A 19,013-nucleotide genomic window follows, 5' to 3' on the forward strand; every position below is an offset into this window, starting at 1 on the left:
CGAATCCTGCTCACAGCGATGGATTTTGGCTGATGCTGGTGGGTGGTTGGGAACCGGGGGCACGAGCTCTTCTTTTGGGCATCCACAAACTGGTGGGGATGGACAGGGATGGGATGGGACCACAATGCCTGGCACTAAAGATGGCAATGTCCAGTCTGCTGGAATGGCTCTCACTGCTCTTGGTAGCAAAATGTCACGGGGATGAAAGAGACAAAGCGCAGTGAGGAGAGCTTTTTCACAGGAGGGGCAAAACCAACAAGAACAGCAACTGCAGATACTGAGGCTTGAACCCAAGGTCTCTTTCATACAAGCCCTGGAAAGACCTGCTCAGGCGCTGTGCAGACAGGACAGGACAAGCACCTCAGGTCCTGCCTGCAGATGCAAAGTGCTGAGCAGGGGATGCTGCTGCCCTCACCTGTGCACAGGTCAGATCCCAGCACTGCGGCTGCACTCAGTGCTGTCCAAAAAGCAGGGCTCGTCCGGGAGTTGAACCCGGGACCTCTCGCACCCTAAGCGAGAATCATACCCCTAGACCAACGAGCCACGGCCCCCACATTGCAGTGAGAACGCTTTGGAACTGGCTGCCCGGGCAGCGCTGGTGGCAGCATGCATGGAGGCTGTGTGGGCAGGAGAGGTGGAAAGCATCTCTAGTGTGCAGGTGATGGAGCACTGCGAGTGTCACTGCTGTGCCACTTGGACACCTTCAGAAGTGTCTGGGTACAACCCTGGGCGAGCTGCTGGGGGTGTCTGGGCTTCAACAGTGCAATCTGTCAAGGAATTCAGGCCCTTCAGCAACTGTTTGAAACACCTCAGCACAACTGTTCTCTGGGGAGGTTTTTTGCTTCTGGATAAAAAGGACATCTGGAACCTAAAAAGCACAGACTCAGCACTCCAGTGCAGGTAAAGAAAGGAACTGATCCTTAAGAACTATCTGTGCAAAACGGCCATGGCCAGGTGGAGAGTTTAGAGGGAGAAACCGGAGAGCCAGCTGGGCAAAGGGAACCCCGTGTCTGTCCTTTATCCCATCAGCGCACGGGGTGCTACAGGGGGAGCTGCTGGCACAAACGCATCAAGTGAGAAAGAGGACTGAGCAAATTTAGCCTGAAAATGGACCTCCATCATCATCATCATCATCACCGTCATCACCATCAGCATCCAGGGGATGTAGCTCAGCGGTAGAGCGCCTGCTTTGCATGCAGGAGGCCCTGGGTTCAACCCCCAGCATCTCCACACTTTTGCTGCCTCTCAGGAAAACCCTCCCAACTCTTTCTTGCCTCAGCTCCACACACCCTCTCCCCTTCCACCTCTCTTCCTCCCCTCCCATCCCATCACATCACATGGTGCTTTCCTGCAACATCACCCTGCTTTTAGGAGATGGACAATGGACCACCTGGCCAAATACTGACCTGGCGGCCTCACCACTGTGATGCAGATCACTGAGCCTCCAAGTGCCAAGGATCATGTAGGACAGAGAAGTTATGGGCCCAACCTGCATGTCTGCCTCCTGTGGTGGTGTAACTGTCAATGGACAGACATCAGGAGAGTCACTGATGTAGTTTATCTGGGCTATAGTGATAGTGATTATAGATTTGACAATCTTCTCTCCAGCTTGGAAAAATATGGATTTGACAGGTGAAGTATTTGATGGACAAGGAATTGACTTCAAGTTCACACCCTGATTATGGTCAATGGCTCATTGGGGAAAATGGGCCTCCTGGGGCACCCCATGGAGAAAAAGGGGTCCTCTGGTGAGCAGTAGTGGTGGTGAGTGGAGTGATGGGTGGAAAGTGCTCGTGAGGAAGAAACCCACCGTGACACTGAGTGTGGGTGGTGCCAGTCCCTGGTGTATGGCCGTGTACTGCCGTACCTGAAAGGCTGTAGGGCAGAGGATGTGTGTTGCAGGGGTCAGCACCCTGGCCCATTGGTCTAGGAGAATCAAGTCATTGTCGCTCTGGGTGTCAGAAGGTCCCCCCCTGTAACCCCAGCCATTCTATAATGCCATGATTGTGGCCAGCCTCCAGGCCGGGGGTAAAATCCATCGCTGTGAGCAGGATTCGAACCTGCGCAGGGAAACCCTATTGGATTTCGAGTCCAACGCCTTCACCTCTCGGCCATCACAGCATCCCTGCCCTGTGCTCAGGGCGCAGCCATCGCTGTGGGGCAGCCCCAGCACCCCACAGCCCATTTTGCATGGAGGGTAAGTCTGTGCAGAGCCCACTGTGCCCATGTAGCTCTGGGCCCTCTCTGTGCCTGGTGTCTGCCAGCAATTCCTGTGTCCAGCAGTGCCTGTGCCAGTGCTGCCCCCAAACCCCAACAGACAGCATAGGGAGAAGGGGGGAATGGGACTCAGGCAGGTTGACACCCCATTTCATTGCAATGTGATATGATTCTCATTTTTGGCTGCCAGAGCTCCCAGTTCCCACTGCCCAATCAACCCAGGAATCCAGGCTGGACTGCTCTGCACTACACTGAATGGAGACCCTGCAGGGATGGGGCAGGGTCTGGGCCCAGCACACTGATCCCCTGCTGCCTCTCAGCACCACTGAGCTGCTGGTGTCCAAAGGCAGCACCTGACACTTCCATAAGCACTCCATCGTGTGTACTCAAGAGTTTCACCAAGCTGAAGTCATGCTCAGTGAACATCATAAACTTCCGTGAAGAAATGACCGAAGACCTCAGTGCTGGGGAAGGTCATGGAACAGATCATCTTGAGTGATGGGAGAAACCGGAGAGCCAGCAGGGCAAAGGAACCCCGTGTCTGCCCTGGGATCATCAGCACACGGGGTGCTACAGGGGGAGCTGCTGGCACAAAAGCATCAAGTGAGAAAGAGGACTGAGCAAATTTAGCCTGAAAATGGACCTCCATCATCATCATCATCATCACCACCATCACCATCAGCATCCAGGGGATGTAGCTCAGCGGTAGAGCGCCTGCTTTGCATGCAGGAGGCCCTGGGTTCAACCCCCAGCATCTCCACACTTTTGCTGCCTCTCAGGAAAACCCTCCCAACTCTTTCTTGCCTCAGCTCCACACACCCTCTCCCCTTCCACCTCTCTTCCTCCCCTCCCATCCCAGCACATCACATGGTGCTTTCCTGCAACATCACCCTGCTTTTAGGAGATGGACAATGGACCACCTGGCCAAATACTGACCTGGCGGCCTCACCACTGTGATGGGAAGATGATGGAACCGATCCCCCTGAAAGTTGTGCCAAGGCACATGGAAGAGAAGTACAAGATAAGGGACAACTGGTACAGCTTCACCAAGGACAATGTCTGCCTGACTGACCTAGTTGTTCTCTATGGTGTTGTAAGTGCATCAGTGTGGCACTGCTGTGCTCAGGCCCTGCTGCCAGGCTCCAGGCACACTGTGGGGGTGTCCCAGCCTCCCAGCAGGACTTCCTGAACCAGAGGATTTGGGTCGTGCCTTAAGACTGCCTGGGGTAACCACGTGCCAGAAAGTGGCCCAGGGCTGTGGGCAGGAGTGCCCCCAGGTGTGCCAGGCTGAGGCTGTGATGGCCGAGGGGTGAAGGCGTTGGACTTGAAATCCAATAGGGTTTCCCTGCGCAGGTTCGAATCCTGCTCACAGCGATGGATTTTACCCCTGGCCATGAGATGGGAATGCCATTCTGGAGGAGGGGCTGTGTGTGTCTCCTTGTCAATGTGGTCAGCAGCTCCATGGTTGAATATGCAGCGAAGTCCCTGGCAGGGTTGTGTGTATGGGCAGCCCAGAGCAGGAGGAGCAGAGGCCCCAAGGGCTGTCCAGTTTTGCATCCCTGCAAGTGGGAAGCCAAGTTTTGTTGTGCTTGGGGCTGCTCTGCTCAGTACCTGTGCCTGGTGTCTGTGAGCTGCTGTGCAGTGCAGTGCCCAGGGCAAGAGCTGCTGGCACAGTGTGCTGCTGGGGGAGCCTGGGTGCTCTGGATCGTTGGTCTAAGTGTGTGATTCTTGCTTTGGGTGTCAGAGGTGCGAGCCTCTTTTCCACACACCTGCCCTGAGCAGCCCCAATGCTCACAGCTGAGAACAGACCCCATGTGCAGGGATGCCACCTCCCTAACTCACACCAACACCACACAGCACAGCCAGGGCCAGGCCTGGACCACTCCTCGTGCTGAAGGTGGAGACAGCAGAGCAAAGCACAGTTGCCCAGTGAGCAGCTTTGCCCAGCTCCATCAGCACCACACAAGGAATGCAAGCAAGAACCACCTTACACAGCCATAGGCAGATCACCCTCATCTTCTCTCAGAATGGTGCAGACATGCCTCAACAAACAGGAATTAAAGCCTTGGAATATTTAGCTTAATAATTATTGAGTTTGAAACTTGCATCCCTGGCTGATTCAGTCCAGGATGCTGTAAACATTTTGGAACTGGGCTGGTGCTTGCACCCCTGTGTCCCCAACCCCAAGGGGTGCAAGCCATGGGCCCCTGCTCCCATGAGTGGCACCAGAAGGACCAGACCAGAATACCAGCGCCTTTTGATTTATGTGCCTTTTTCTTTGTGACTCAAGTGTGTGGGTGGTCTGTGATTACTTTGCTCCGTGGGATTTTCAGCCCTGAGGAAGAACCACAGCCCTCACTGTGGAGTCCCCCAAGGCTGGAATCACTGCCTGTCTGGCTCCCCAGGCTTTTGCAGGTCTCTGCCCCATGGCTGGTCTGTGGGTACAGCAGTTGCTGTCTGGGGAAGGTTGCCCATCTCAGCAGCAACTTCTTCTCCCTCTTATCCCTGCCACACAACTCATCTCTCACTCCTTCCTAAAAGCCTGGGAGTAGGTGCCTGCAAATAAATCCCACCATGGACTATCACACCTGCTCACTCCCTGTGTCCACCTGGCTGACTCCGGGATGCATATTCCCCAGTACTCTGACCAGTAGTTCTTATATCAGCAAGAATGAAGGAAGTTACCTTGAGAGACCCTTGCAGTTCTAGGGTTGCCCTCAGCTTGTTGTTCAGGTGCTGGGATGGAGTTTACCTTTCATGACCTGGCAATGGAGCTGTCTCCTTGACCTGTCCCACTGCTGTGAGCCACCAGGACTCTGGCCTCCACATCTGGGTGTGCAGAGAAGCAGCAAGGGATCCTGCTGGCTCAGTAACCATCTAGCAACCACCAAACTGTTCATTTTTATCACCAAAATGGAGTCACCTGGGGCTTCCATTCCTGACAGTCTCACTGTCACTCCATTTGCAGCTGCCTTTTCTTTTCCATGACAGTTCTGCATGTCTCCATTTGTTGCAGCCCAAGCCATGACTTCATCCTTCCTCTCCCCTTTCTCCATACCCAGAGGAGTCAGGCACCCATCACTGCACTTGGAAAGAGCTGTGGGCTCTCCTTGCACAGTAGATACTTGCTTTCTGCTACTATTGGCTTCGCCAAGCAGAGAATCGCAGAACAAAACAAGTGAGCCCATTCACTAAGGGTAATGGTGTAAGCTGGGATGTGCTTATTACCATAAGAATAATAAGCACCCTAAAGAGGAGATCAACACCCCAATGGACATGATGGAGTTGCCATCATCACAGTTCCAGAACAGCATGATTTGAGCTGGAGTGCTCCACCACTGTGATTTTTGCTAGTGCAGCTGGACCCATGAAAGCAAAGATAGAAGTGTGAAAATGAAGGGAAGTAGGAGACTCCAGGAAGCACCAGTTGCTGCAGGAGGAGGATCCTGCTTGATGGCAGGGAAGCAAAGATGAGAGGACAGCAGAAGTCGTGAAACTCTATAGATCCAGACACGGCCCAACAGTCACATTTAGACTATGCTCCAGTCTTCTCTGAGCAGTGCTGCTGCTGTTGCTGCTGAAAGCCATGAGAAAGTAATGCTGTGACCAAACCCCAGGACCCACCTATTTCCTGTGCCTCTTTATACTCGCTGAGCTCTACATTTCATCTCAGTCTGTATGTGCAGTTCCCAGTTCCTCACTGGGGCCTGTGGCTGCGGTGTCTTTACAGGAACCTGTATTTTAGGGCCTAATTAGCAGGTGTGTGGGGTTCTGCTTGGGGCAAGCACTGTCTGGGGGGGATACAAAGTGGAGTGAATTCAGGACAGCACTTGAGCTGGCAATCAAGATGGCCAGGCTCCCAACCAGGAATCACAGCATCCATGGAGACAGATGGCAGGTCCCTTGGGCTGGGGATCACTGCAGGGTTCAGATCCTCCCTTCCCTGGCTCTGTCTGCAGTAAGACATCACAATTTTCAAGTCAAATTAAGGACTTGCATGGATTTCACCCTTCTGTGAGACACTGGCTCATCAGAAAAGTCTGTACCATCTCACCCACAGAGTCACTGTGAAAAGCTGTATCGAAATGTCATCATTCTTCTCCCCTGCTCCATCCTGTACTGTCCTATGCAGAGGACTGTTGGAAAGCAGATGTACCAGCCTCAGATGCCTATAACTTTCTCATGATGCTCTCACTACAAGTTCAGTGCTTTTCCTCCTCTTTGCAGCACTCGGGACAATTTTGTATTCCCTCTCTATGGAACAACATCTGCATTTGGTCAAAAATACCTCAGCAGTCCTTGGAACATGGATGTGAAGCCACGTCTCTTTTTTTCCTGGAGCTCTGATTGCCAAGCAAGTGCCATGCAGAATATTTCCAACTTAGGAGCACTCCTATGAAGACCCGAGCAGTAGAACCAGTTGAGCTTGGTAAGACCAACTTGCTTCCTAGCTCAGCATAATCCCTCATTCTAAGTTAGTGCTCATAAGCTCTGTGTAGATTTTCACACCACCAAAATATATAAAGAATGATTCCTACAAAGTCTATGGAGGATTTAGTTGCACTTTTATTCCTCATTTTGTTAGCTGTAAATGTTCTGCTTAATGTTGCATGGCACCTCATAAAAAGGCTTACCCAACGCCTACATCCTCTCCCTGTAAACTAATTCTTCTTCATTTAATGTCTTCAGTCAAAATCTGCAGGCCCTCATCTTTGGGGATAGCTCAGGGAGGAGCTTATTGCACTGTGGCTAGGGCCAGGAATAGGGACATCCTCATGAGATCTGAGGAAGTCCCCTGAAACATACGGGAAGAGAGATTTTGTATTCATTTTGAACAAGTTTTTAATAAAACAGGTTGCTTTGGAGTGATGGTTTTCATGGAGATGCAGATGCTGCCGGCCTCTGCCATCATCGAAAGCAGAAAGCAAGACAGGAAATGACAGAAAATCTTGTTGCACAGAAATTACAGCCATTATCCAGCTCCAAATGTGTCAGTAGCCAGTACAATAGCATTAGGACCTTTCTCTAATGTTGTATGTGGTTTTACTTTAGTCTGTTCAGCAACAGAAAGCAAGGAGGAGTGGTCTGGCATGTGCTGATCTCTCTGTTCTCTGATTATACTGCAGCTGCCCCAGGTAGTGCTAATCATAGACTCATGGAGTCATTAAGATTGGGAAAGACCTCTAAGATCCCCAAGTCCAACCGTCAGCCCATCCCCACCATGCCCACTGATCACATCTCTCAGTTCCAGTTCTGGAGCACCTCCAGGTGACTCCATGGGCAGAGCTGGACGAAGGGCGACCATTCCAAGAAACATCTCCCCAGAACACAGTTTATCTCTTTACCTTTACCTTTATCCTTACCCTCCATCCAACAAAAAACTCACTGCAAAAACAGGCAAAATACCATTTTGAAACATCAAACCTCGATGTTGCCACAGCCTTGTGGGAAAAGGCAGTGAGGCTGTTGCACGTGTCCCTAAGCTGATACTTGCTGTAGGGCAGCAATGAAGGTCTGCAGAAGCTTTCCTTTGGGCTGGATACAGCAAGCCCCATGCTTACATCAGCACAGTGTGGCACTGAGCATCAGGAATTCCCATTTCAGGCTGCAAAAACAACACCCACCCAAAAATAAGTTATAACCAGAGCAGGTCAGCACTTCTGACCAGAGGCAAAAAGAACACCAGAAGATTCAGGCTATGATGTAGCATGTCTTTAATGAGAAAAAGAAATAGAATAAACAAGTTGAGACTATGAGAAGTGCATTTCTAATGCTCACTAAAGGAATAGATAAACACTATTTAAGGACAAAACGACCCCTACGAGTTGTTCCTCTGCCCCTGCTGCCTCGGCAGCTCTTGGTGACCATCTTCTGTCTGCAGCCAGCTATAAGCTAGTAGTAAATGCTGTGTGACACCACAGGATGTGACACTTACATGGAAGCATACAACAGTAAGGCATAGCTAGAGAAAGGTATACAGAGGCGCAGTCTTGAATGAAAAGTGCCCATGGATCCCTTCGTGCTGGGAGAATTGCAGATGCCCCCTATGGCTTGGAAACACGTGGACACTTCCTTAGTCCTCTTCCCCAGTCTTGTTCCTGTGCTTTGTTTTTTCTTCCTTGCTGGCCTCAGCGGGTCGAGGTGGCTGATGGGGACACCCTACAGCCCACCCCCGAGGCACAGCAATGCCCCTTTCCCCAGCCCCCGTGTGCCACCAGAGGCCACTGGCACCCCACAGCACCGGAGGTAGCTCCCGACTGCTGCCGATGCTGTGGACCCCACCGTTGTGCTCTGCGGGTAGGAGCTGAGGATGGGCCCAGGCAAGGTCACCACCACGGTGGGAGGCTGGATGATGGTGGTGGAGTCCCAGCAGCGCCGGTAGCAGGGCTCGTTGCAGCTGGTGGCCAGTGGCCTGGGGCTGCAGGAGGCGGGCAGGCACAGGTCGTAGCAGGACATTATGCGGCGAGAACAGGCACCTGGAAGGCAGAGGAGAGCATAAGCACAGGGCAGATGCTGTCCCTTCCCTGCTGAGCTCTAACTCAGTGGCTCTGGCAGCCAGAGGTAGGGATAATTCGGTTTCATTTGAATGACCTGCCCTGGGAGGCAGTGCTGGAGCGGTGATAGCAATCCTTCAGCAAGCAGAGTGCTCACTGGAATGCTTCCTGCTGCTGTAAAAAACACATCAACACAACACAAGTGGGCTGGATTCAGCACAGACTAAAAGTAAAGGGATCTCTGCTGCCTTCCCTTCAACAATCTCTATAACCAGGAAATGTGCTATTCTTTTTGCTCTTTATTTTTAGCAAAAATATCCATGAAGGATGTGCCTGGCTACATGGATACAGATCCCTGTGGCATCTACCCAGTGCACCTTGCATTCTTCATCCCCTTGCACCCTCACGTTATGGCAGGAAGAATCCCTCCCCCAGTGCCTCCACAGGTGGGAGGCAGACAACAAACCTCGACCCCTCGCTGAGGACCAGGCAGCACACATCAGTGCTGGCAGCAGCTCAGTCAGAGGAAGGAGCGGAGCATCTTGACTTACCTGGGCAGCACAGGATGCAGCAGCTGGGAAGCGGGTGACAAGGCCCAGCAGTGCCTGGTGTTATATAGGGTGCCCCGACCCCCGGGGGAGCTGGCTCATTCCTTCCATATGAAACTCCCCAGTAACCAGCAGTTTTCTCCTGGAAAGCTCCCCCAGCTGATTAAAAAGTTTTGTCTTTCATCTGTCATGTTTTTCTTCCATTTAGTACTGAGTAAGATTGAAATGATTCCAGCTACAGGCAGTAATTATCTTACCTCCCAAGGGCCAAAGTGCATTTTAGGTTGGATGCTACGAGACAGCAGAGTGCTTCAGCAGAATTTAGGGCAGGTGCATCCCCAGCACATCTCCCCTCCCTCCCCACCTTCTTCTGAGAACAGCTGTAAATCAGTGGGGAATTCAGCTCCCAAGTTCACCTGAGGTGAGCTCATCAATTTGGGGCTTTAAGCAGACCAAGAGAAACACATCCGTGCACAAGCGTAGTACAAACAGCCAGGCTCCTGCACTGCCTTGGCCTCACAGGATCCTATTGGTGATTGGAGGATGGGGGGTGCTGCAAAGGTGAGGGGTGCTGAGGGAGATTATCACACAACCAACAGTGTGGTGCTGCATTTTTGCAGCCTTCATCCTTCTCCAGCTATCTGGGTAGCACAGACATAGACACAGCTCAGTGCAAGCCCAGTGTAACTGAACTAATCTGGTGTGACCAAGTGTTGATGTATTTGAATCGAGTTTATATGTTTGGACCCATGTGGACTATTTCTTACTTTGATACTCCTCATGTGTGAGGCATGTATTCAGTTTGGGATGTCGAGCAGATTTTAAAAGCAAACTCATCAAGGACACAGAAAGGTGTTAAAAAGACTCTGGAGTCCATCCCTGAAGGTGACACTGACTGTAAGCAGTGAACTTTGCTCAGCAAGCCAATTGCAGAGGCCAAGAGTCTCTCCAGCCTGCTCCTGGGACACGCTAAGAGCAGTGAGTCAGAAGTTCATAGCCATTCTTTCCTGTGATGGAGAGAAACAGCCAAGACATTCTAATGATAGGTGTGACTCCAGATTGCTCTGCTGAACCCTGCTAACCTGATAGAGAGACAGGGAGTCGCAGAAGTCCCGACCTGCATTTAAACATGAATCAGCTACATGCTGGGGAGCAGGAATCGCTGATGTAGTGCTGAGCAGGGGAATGAGCCATCAGGCTCCGGGGGAAGCTGGAAGAAGGCTTCTCATTTCACTCCAGCAGAGCCCAGGTGAAGCCATAAACACCTTCTGCCACCAAATAAGTTATGGCAGTATCAGGGCACAAGCTTGTATGGAGCCAGGGGGGTTTCAGCATCGCTGTTACAGATGTGCCTTATAGGGGTTTTCAGAGTCACTTGAGTTACTGGGGTGAGTAGGCTGCTCATACTGGATCATCACGTTCCAGCACAGCATCAGTGCAGTGATGCTTGCAGCTCTTGCACAGGGCTGGTTTAAAGAAGGCATAACTCTGAGTGTGAGCAGATGTCTGCGCTGAATGAGGTTCTTTGCTTGGAGAAGGGGAAAACAGTGGTCATGTGTCAGGAAGTCAAAATAATCAGTTTTCTGTAATGAGAGAGATTAAAACAGAAGAAAATCCGTAGAGAAAAAGAGCTCTTCCTGGGGCTGAGGGTGTCTGGGAGGAAAACAAGGGCTGGTTCTACTAACCTCTGTTGTTTCCAGGAAACAAGCTCTTTCTGCTGGAGACATGACTTCCTCTGGAGAAACCACAAAACCAAAAAATACTGTGAAATCAAACACATAAATCCCATTTTCTTCATGTCTGCAGTGGATCTGAGACGTGCACCCATTTCAGTATGTGTAGTTTTGTTCCCAAACTCCTTGACCATCTATCTCACCTAATGGGTGGAAATCATAGGAACACAGAGTCATTCAGGTTGGAAAGGCCCCACTGCCCACGTCCCTCAGTGCCACATCCCCGCTGTTATGGAACACCTCCATGGATGGTGACCCCACCACTCCATGGGCAGCTGTGCCATGGCAGCACCACTCTTTATGAGAAGAAAGTTTGCTGTTATCCAACCTGAAGTGCTGGGGATGGTTTGATTCACCCGTTTAAAAACGCCTCCCCCATGGAAATTGCTGGAGTTCACAGAAGTTCCTTACAGAGCTGCTGGATAAGGACCTGTGCTTGGCTTTGGCCAGAGAGTGCCAGCCTCTGCCAAACCACCACAGGTATGAGCCCAGGCTGCCATGGGAGCCCTGCGGAGCAGTGAGGACACAGACCTCTGCATAAGGACGCATGCAAAGACTTTAGGGGAGCCCTTGGAGCATAGCCTGCCCAAAGCCTTGGGGCTGCAGGAGATCCAGTTTCACAGACACTGTAATTGATGGGTCCCCAGGTGAACTGGGGCTCTGTGGCATCACTGTGGCTGGAGCATTTCTGCAGATGGCCTCATCACCAAATGCAATGGCAGGGGCAGCCGTGCTTCTCCTGGGCTCTCATTTCTGTCATTTCCCTGGGAAGTCTCCCACACACCCCTGCAGGACCCTGCCTGTCACTGCTGCGATGTCCCCACTGCCACAGCACCTGGCAGCATTGGGACCGCTTGGAGGTGGTGACTGCCACCTGTCCCTGTTCCTGGGCCACTCCCTGATGGCTCCAAGGCATCTCAGCAGGCTTAGGGAGGAAATGCGGCCCCAGGGAGAGCCCAAAAGCTGGTGCAGAGCCTGCAGTGTGGGCATCCTCCAGCCACAGCATGGCTTTGCCACAACCTCATCAACAGAAAAAGGCAGGCAGAGCAGGAAAGGCAGCTACAGGGCTGGCACACTGTGTTTTCCTGGCTGCAGTGGAGCACAGATGCACTGGCAGGGGCGATGCCAGGGGCAGGATCACAGTGAGGATGTGCAGGTGAACCAGGGCTGGATGGCACGGTACCTGCAGTTGCTTCAGGGAGGGCTGACCAAAATGTTGGCCTGAAGACAGAGCTCTTGTCCAGGCTGCCAGAGGCTGCCCCAAAAGCTTTCTCAGGGAAGCCCTAATGGGACCGGGACCCAAGGATCCGACGAGGGTGGGATTCGAACCCACGCGTGCAGAGCACAATGGATTAGCAGTCCATCACCTTCACCACTCGGCCACCTCGTCCCCCGATTTGGGTCAGTTTGGGGGATTTTCTTCCTTTTTGGTTAAGCTACCTGCCCACCTCTTGTCCTTCAATGACCCCCTCCAACCCCCCCCCAGAGCTGCGGTGTTCCTGCCCTTCCCAGAGCATGCAGCAATAGCGTGGCAACAGGGTTCTTATGTCCCTCTACCCTCAGTTCCAGTTCAGACAGTGATAAAGCATAGAGAGGGCAGAACCAGAGGGCTTTTCCTACGTGACTCTGCACCAGTACGCTTGTAAATCAGAGGGGAAGATGGCGGGGGAAGCTTAGTCTGCACAGCGTACCTCTTAATTTCCCAAATATTCTGGATTTGGAGGCAATTTGGGGGCCAACTCTTCAATTTAAGCTTCCCAGGAATACAGAAGAGAAGGAAATCATCCTTCTTCCCATGTGCAGGACAAGGTCACCAGAGAGGTGAGACTCTCTCCCCGGTGCATCCTGTGCTCACCCAGCCACTGTCCCTATGCACCCTGAGCCCCAGAGCCCGCTGCGATGTACCTCAGCCAAGGGGGAAAGCAGACGGCAAGCAGCTTCCTGGTGCTGCATCAGAGCTTGGGAGAAAGGCAGCCAAGCACTGCTCTGCTGTGGGCAACCAGGAGAAAGGCTGAAACGCTCAGGGTGAAGCAAGGCACCGTGCCATTCAGGCAGGTAAAGTGTCTGGCAGGAAGAAATCCCCCCAGGGCTGGTGGCTCCTGCCCAGACTTACAGTGGATGATGATCCTACCAGCATTGGAGCCAGCAGGAAAACTGGAGATAGATATCCTCAGTGTTTCCTCCGGGACAAATGAGGACAAGAGTGCCCAGAAAGGCAGCAGTTTATACTGGATCCAGCAGCAAAGATGGGGATGGAGGTCCAAATCTTAATGGGACACTGGGGCAGTGATGGAGGCAGCTCTGTACACAGGCTCGTTGGTCTAGGGGTATGATTCTCGCTTTGGGTGCGAGAGGTCCCGGGTTCAAATCCCGGACGAGCCCTCACTTTTGGGCTCCCACCTGCCCCACAGTGCCTGGTGAGCCACTAGCCCTCCCTGCGGACCAGTGCCAACCCCAGTGCTTCATTTGGAGCTGGGCATGGGAGTGCGCTCCGTCAGCAGCGGCGGGGAGGTTGGAGAGGGTTCCCAGAGGATGTAATTTTGAGGAGGGAAAGAATGGGAGATTTTTGGGAACGGGCAGCAAAATTGGGTGGGAACTGAGGAGACTTTTGCAAAGCTCAGACCCTCCCCCCCACCAATCAAATACCATCCTGTGTGTTTCTCTTTCAGGATGGTGGGCGCAGGGCAGCACAGGGCTGGGGAGCAGCCAGTGGTGCAGGAGGCAGTGTGGCATCCCTGTGCCGTGCCCCCCTCCACAGGGTCTGGCTCCAGATGTGAGCATGGAGCTGGATCGGGGCAGAAACGTTGAAAAGAGAAGGGCTCGTCCGGGAGTTGAACCCGGGACCTCTCGCACCCGAAGCGAGAATCATACCCCTAGACCAACGAGCCCCACTGCTCTGAGCCTTTAGGGAGCCTCATCTCTCATGCTCCACGGTGTTCATCTTTGCTGGTGCAGAGATGTTTTCCGGCTCTCCCTCTCTTGAGGGTCCTCAAGCAGCCCCAGGCTGTCGTAAGCAACTGAGAGAATGGGGTGTCTGGGGAGGAAAAGGGTGAAGATGCCGGAGGTGGAAGTGCGTGCAGAGCAGGCGGTCTGCTAAGCACAGCCCCACAGAATGGGCTGTGGGGTGCTGGGGCTGCCCCACAGCGATGGCTGCTCCCTGAGCACAGGGCAGGGATGCTGTGATGGCCGAGAGGTGAAGGCGTTGGACTCGAAATCCAATAGGGTTTCCCTGCGCAGGTTCGAATCCTGCTCACAGCGATGGATTTTACCCCCGGCCTGGAGGCTGGCCACAATCATGGCATTATAGAATGGCTGGGGTTACAGGGGGGGACCTTCTGACACCCCCAGCGACAATGATTTGATTCTCCTGGACTTATGGGCCAGGGTGCTGACCCCTGCAACACACATCCTCTGCCCCACAGCCTTTCAGGTATGGCAGCACACGGCCATACACCAGGGACTGGCACCACCCACACTCAGTGTCACGGTGGGCTTCTTCCTATGAGCACTTTCCACCCATCACTCCACTCACCACCACTACTGCTCACCAGAGGACCCCTTTTTCTCCATGGGGTGCCCCAGGAGGCCCATTTTCCCCAATGAGCCATTGACCATAATCTGGGTGTGAACTTGAAGTCAATTCTTCATCCATCAAATACTTCACCTGTCAAATCCATATTTTTCCAAGCTGGAGAGAAGATTGTCAAATCTATAATCACTATCACTATAGCCCAGATAAACTACATCAGTGACTCTCCTGATGTCTGTCCATTGACAGTTACACCACCACAGGAGGCAGACATGCAGGTTGGGCCCATAACTTCTCTGTCCTACATGATCCTTGTCACTTGGAGGCTCAGTGATCTGCATCACAGTGGTGAGGCTGCCAGGTCAGTATTTGTCCAGGTGGTCCATTGTCCGTCTCTAAAAGCAGGGTGATGTTGCAGGAAAGCACCATGTGATGTGCTGGGATGGGAGGGGAGGAAGAGAGGTGGAAGGGGAGAGGGTGTGTGGAGCTGAGGCAAGAAAGAGTTGGGAGGGTTTTCCTGAGAGTCAGCAAAATTGTGGAGATGCTGGGGGTTGAACCCAGGGCCTCCTGCATGCAAAGCAGGCGCTCTACCGCTGAGCTACATCCCCTGGATGCTGATGGTGATGACGGTGATGATGATGATGATGATGGAGGTCCATTTTCAGGCCAAATTTGCTCAGTCCTCTTTCTCACTTGATGCTTTTGTGCCAGCAGCTCCCCCTGTAGCACCCCGTGCGCTGATGGGATAAAGGACAGACACGGGGTTCCCTTTGCCCAGCTGGCTCTCCGGTTTCTCCCTCTAAACTCTCCACCTGGACATGGCCGTTTTGCACAGATAGTTCTTAAGGATCAGTTCCTTTCCTTACCTGCACTGGAGTGCTGAGTCTGTGCTTTTTAGGTTCCAGATGTCCTTTTTATTCAGAAGCAAAAAACCTCCCCCAGAGAACAGTTGTGCTGAGGTGTTTCAAACAGTTGCTGAAGGGCCTGAATTCCTTGACAGATTCCACTGTTGAAGCCCAGACACCCCCAGCAGCTCGCCCAGGGTTGTACGCAGACACTTCTGAAGGTGTCCAAGTGGCACAGCAGTGACACTTGCAGTGCTCCATCACCTGCACACTAGAGATGCTTTCCACCTCTCCTGCCCACACAGCCTCCATGCATGCTGCCACCAGCGCTGCCCGGGCAGCCAGTTCCAAAGCGATCTCACTGCAATGTGGGGGCCGTGGCTCGTTGGTCTAGGGGTATGATTCTCGCTTAGGGTGCGAGAGGTCCCGGGTTCAACTCCCGGACGAGCCCTGCTTTTTGGACAGCACTGAGTGCAGCCGCAGTGCTGGGATCTGACCTGGCACAGGTGAGGGCAGCAGCATCCCCTGCTCAGCACTTTGCATCTGCAGGCAGGACCTGAGGTGCTTGTCCTGTCCTGTCTGCACAGCGCCTGAGCGGGTCTCTCCAGGGCTTGTATGAAAGAGACCTTGGGTTCAAGCTTCAGTATCTCCAGTTGTTGTTCTTGTTGTTGTTTTTGCCCCTCCTGTGAAAAAGCTCTCCTCACTGCGCTTTGTCTCTTTCATCCCCGTGACATTTTGCTACCAAGAGCAGTGAGAGCCATTCCAGCAGACTGGACATTGCCATCTTTAGTGCCAGGCATTGTGGTCCCATCCCATCCCTGTCCATCCCCACCAGTTTGTGGATGCCCAAAAGAAGAGCTCGTGCCCCTGGTCCCCAACCACCCACCAGCATCAGCCAAAATCCATCGCTGTGAGCAGGATTCGAACCTGCGCAGGGAAACCCTATTGGATTTCAAGTCCAACGCCTTCACCCCTCGGCCATCACAGCCCCATGTGTTCTTGTGTTGCTACCTACACCTTCCCTGTTCTGGGGGTCTGGCTGCAGAAAGGGAATCCCCTACACTCATAATGGAGAGACCCATGTTCCCAGCAGCCCCAGTGCCACAACCCCCAGCACTCGCACCCCCTTCCCCCCTCCCCTCATCATCTGGTCACAGGGTTGCAAAAAGGAAATGATGCACCTGAAGCAAGAATCATGCCCCGAGACCAACATGCCAAGGCATACAGATGTCTGGGCCCACCTTACCTCCTGTTAGCCACCAAAGTGCTGTGGGCAGCGCTGCCTTTTGTCCTCAGTGCTGGTTTCCAGAAGGGCCATACTGATGGCCCTAAGGAACTGAGCAGGTTACACAAGGGACCTTCACCCTTCTTGTTTTTGAGTGCAAGAGGTCCCACACTGAACTCCTGGAGTTGGCCCCTCCTTTGGAGTACCACTGTCCTGCTCTGGCTGTCATCATAGAGATCCTCACAGCCCCAACTCCAGCTGTTATCCCCCAGTGAGGCCCCACTGCTGCTTGAAGTGACACACAAAATGGGTCCAATGACCTTAACCCTATACTTTGGCTCCTGGTCGTGCTGGTGGCCCCAGTGGCAGGAGGATGGAGACAGTAGCTTGGCAGGGACATGTGGACCTTGGGAGCACCCCATTAGAAGAGGAGCACATGGGCGCCATGGCTTAGCTGGTTAAAGCGCCTGTCTAGTAAACAGGAGATCCTGGGTTCAACTCCCAGTGGTGCCTGGCCTTGGGGGCTGTTTTTCTTCCTAGCCCAAGTTTGGGCACACGCGCTGGGGTCTCTGCCTTCACCAGAGGCACTTCATTGCTGCCTGCGTCCCCCTGCTCTGCTGCCTCGCTGCTCCCTCCACGTGCCCCTTCCCAACAACAAAGCAGCCCTGCACAGCCTGTTTTTGCTCCAAAGCTCATTTCAGTGGGAGACAGAGAATGCCGTGGAGACACCAGGGCATAGCAGTAAGTCTGGGAAGGGGTAGAAAGGGAGCTGCAGTTCATGGGTTTCCCTGGCGGCAGAAGAGGTGCCAGGCAGTCAGGGCCATGCCCTCCCTTTTCAGCACTGCACAGACTCCTGCTGTTTCTGGGTGCCACAAACTCTTCCCAAGGGCACCAGGAGCTCCAGCTGCCCCACTGGCCTCAGGCAGAGCACGGTCCCTCTAGCACCTGCCTGTTGGAGCAGGCAAAGCATGTGCTGGTGGCAGCCACTGCATCATGCAGCAGCCTATGCTGGAGCACCTGGACCCGAAGTGCAAAGCCCTCCTGATGCCCTCTGCGGGGACACCAGTTGACGTCTGTCCAGAAAGAGACAGAGGGCCGTCAGCATGGGCCGGGGCTGCAGAAGGATGCAGCCCTATGGTGCTGGGACGCTGCGCGGATGGTTGTGCAGCCATGGGAATGGGTGCAGCCATCAGGAGCTCATCTGCTGCTCTGAGACTCGACTGTGTAGCCTCTGTGGAGGTCCTCCCCATGAGAACAGTGCAGCTGAACCCCGTTCAGCACCGCGTCATCCTTCCTCAGCCCCTGGGGCAGCTCCACCCACGAGGGAGTTGGTTTTGGGTGAATCTCCTGCTGGGTGGAGCCGCGGTGCCCGTCCTTTTGCAGGAGGTGAGCGAGGCTGGGCTCGGTGAGCACGCAGATGTAACACCGAGCTGCAGTAACGCGGCGTCTCCGGTTTATCCAGCTCCGACGGCAAAAGCAAACGATGGGGGTGGGATTCGAACCCACGCGTGCAGAGCACAATGGATTAGCAGTCCATCGCCTTAACCACTCGGCCACCCCATCCCGCCCCGCGCCGCCCGCCCCGCGCTGCCCGCCATCTGCGGGGCGTTGCAGGCCTCCACAGGAGCGGGCGCAGCGCGGCCCTCTTAGCGCAGCAGGCAGCGCGTCAGTCTCATAATCTGAAGGTCCTGAGTTCGAGCCTCAGAGAGGGCAGCTGCATTTTTTTAATAGTCTGTCAGGAAATGTTGTTTTTTTGTTGTTTTTTTTTTTTTTTTTTTTTTTTTTTCTGCCCGCATTTCACGGCTCCACTGCTGCCGCCCCACCGGGCTCTGTCGGCATGTAGGGTCCAACCCCCCGCTCCTCCCCGGCGGCCATACGCTGCTGCAAAAGGCATTCCGGAGCGCTGCCTCCCGCGAGACGCCGTTTCCCCCTGGAGGTGAGCTAAAAGCGGTGCCCTCTCTGAGGCTCGAACTCAGGACCTTCAGATTATGAGACTGACGCGCTGCCGGCTGCGCTAAGAGGGCTGTAGCGACACTCTGCCCCGCCGGGCCTGCAGCGCTCCGCCGCCCGCCCGTGTGGAGCAGCGCCGTACGGAGTAGTGCCGTGTGAAGCAGTGCCGTGTGAAGCAGCGCCGTGCGGAGTAGTGCCGTGTGAAGCAGTGCCGTGTGAAGCAGCGCCCCCTGCCGGCGGCCGGCGGGGCGGGGAGCGTGCGGGGAGGGGCCGGGGTAATAGGAAGTAGAGCACGACGAGGTGGCCGAGTGGTTAAGGCGATGGACTGCTAATCCATTGTGCTCTGCACGCGTGGGTTCGAATCCCACCTTCGTCGCCACTTTTGCTACCGCCCTGCGGCTCAGTGCAGGTGGGCTGCTTTTTGTCCGGCACAGCAGAGCTACACCTACACCAGCAGACCCCGAACGAGCCG

General features: G+C 53.8%; 17 non-coding genes across 17 annotated transcripts; 9 read left to right on the forward strand and 8 right to left on the reverse strand.

The window, feature by feature from the left end:
- Positions 1-471: 471 nt before the first annotated feature.
- TRNAP-AGG (transfer RNA proline (anticodon AGG)) lies at positions 472-543 on the reverse strand. Its single transcript has one exon. It is a non-coding gene; the product is annotated as a tRNA-Pro (tRNA).
- A 615-nt stretch (positions 544-1,158) lies between these two features.
- Positions 1,159-1,230, forward strand: TRNAA-UGC (transfer RNA alanine (anticodon UGC)). The gene has a single exon. It is a non-coding gene; the product is annotated as a tRNA-Ala (tRNA).
- Positions 1,231-2,039: 809 nt separating this feature from the next.
- TRNAS-CGA (transfer RNA serine (anticodon CGA)) lies at positions 2,040-2,121 on the reverse strand. Its single transcript has one exon. It is a non-coding gene; the product is annotated as a tRNA-Ser (tRNA).
- Positions 2,122-2,905: 784 nt separating this feature from the next.
- On the forward strand, positions 2,906-2,977 carry TRNAA-UGC (transfer RNA alanine (anticodon UGC)). The gene has a single exon. It is a non-coding gene; the product is annotated as a tRNA-Ala (tRNA).
- A 532-nt stretch (positions 2,978-3,509) lies between these two features.
- TRNAS-UGA (transfer RNA serine (anticodon UGA)) lies at positions 3,510-3,591 on the forward strand. Its single transcript has one exon. It is a non-coding gene; the product is annotated as a tRNA-Ser (tRNA).
- Positions 3,592-12,300: 8,709 nt separating this feature from the next.
- TRNAS-GCU (transfer RNA serine (anticodon GCU)) lies at positions 12,301-12,382 on the reverse strand. Its single transcript has one exon. It is a non-coding gene; the product is annotated as a tRNA-Ser (tRNA).
- A 920-nt stretch (positions 12,383-13,302) lies between these two features.
- On the forward strand, positions 13,303-13,374 carry TRNAP-UGG (transfer RNA proline (anticodon UGG)). Its single transcript has one exon. It is a non-coding gene; the product is annotated as a tRNA-Pro (tRNA).
- A 434-nt stretch (positions 13,375-13,808) lies between these two features.
- TRNAP-CGG (transfer RNA proline (anticodon CGG)) lies at positions 13,809-13,880 on the reverse strand. Its single transcript has one exon. It is a non-coding gene; the product is annotated as a tRNA-Pro (tRNA).
- Positions 13,881-14,168: 288 nt separating this feature from the next.
- On the forward strand, positions 14,169-14,250 carry TRNAS-CGA (transfer RNA serine (anticodon CGA)). The gene has a single exon. It is a non-coding gene; the product is annotated as a tRNA-Ser (tRNA).
- Positions 14,251-15,057: 807 nt separating this feature from the next.
- On the reverse strand, positions 15,058-15,129 carry TRNAA-UGC (transfer RNA alanine (anticodon UGC)). The gene has a single exon. It is a non-coding gene; the product is annotated as a tRNA-Ala (tRNA).
- A 616-nt stretch (positions 15,130-15,745) lies between these two features.
- Positions 15,746-15,817, forward strand: TRNAP-AGG (transfer RNA proline (anticodon AGG)). Its single transcript has one exon. It is a non-coding gene; the product is annotated as a tRNA-Pro (tRNA).
- Positions 15,818-16,272: 455 nt separating this feature from the next.
- On the reverse strand, positions 16,273-16,354 carry TRNAS-UGA (transfer RNA serine (anticodon UGA)). The gene has a single exon. It is a non-coding gene; the product is annotated as a tRNA-Ser (tRNA).
- Positions 16,355-17,030: 676 nt separating this feature from the next.
- Positions 17,031-17,104, forward strand: TRNAT-AGU (transfer RNA threonine (anticodon AGU)). The gene has a single exon. It is a non-coding gene; the product is annotated as a tRNA-Thr (tRNA).
- A 968-nt stretch (positions 17,105-18,072) lies between these two features.
- Positions 18,073-18,154, reverse strand: TRNAS-GCU (transfer RNA serine (anticodon GCU)). Its single transcript has one exon. It is a non-coding gene; the product is annotated as a tRNA-Ser (tRNA).
- Positions 18,155-18,231: 77 nt separating this feature from the next.
- Positions 18,232-18,304, forward strand: TRNAM-CAU (transfer RNA methionine (anticodon CAU)). Its single transcript has one exon. It is a non-coding gene; the product is annotated as a tRNA-Met (tRNA).
- A 238-nt stretch (positions 18,305-18,542) lies between these two features.
- Positions 18,543-18,615, reverse strand: TRNAM-CAU (transfer RNA methionine (anticodon CAU)). The gene has a single exon. It is a non-coding gene; the product is annotated as a tRNA-Met (tRNA).
- Positions 18,616-18,835: 220 nt separating this feature from the next.
- On the forward strand, positions 18,836-18,917 carry TRNAS-GCU (transfer RNA serine (anticodon GCU)). The gene has a single exon. It is a non-coding gene; the product is annotated as a tRNA-Ser (tRNA).
- The last annotated feature ends 96 nt before the right edge of the window (positions 18,918-19,013 follow it).

This window comes from Excalfactoria chinensis, chromosome 7, assembly GCF_039878825.1.
Source record: "Excalfactoria chinensis isolate bCotChi1 chromosome 7, bCotChi1.hap2, whole genome shotgun sequence".
NCBI classification, from domain to species: Eukaryota; Metazoa; Chordata; class Aves; order Galliformes; family Phasianidae; genus Excalfactoria; species Excalfactoria chinensis.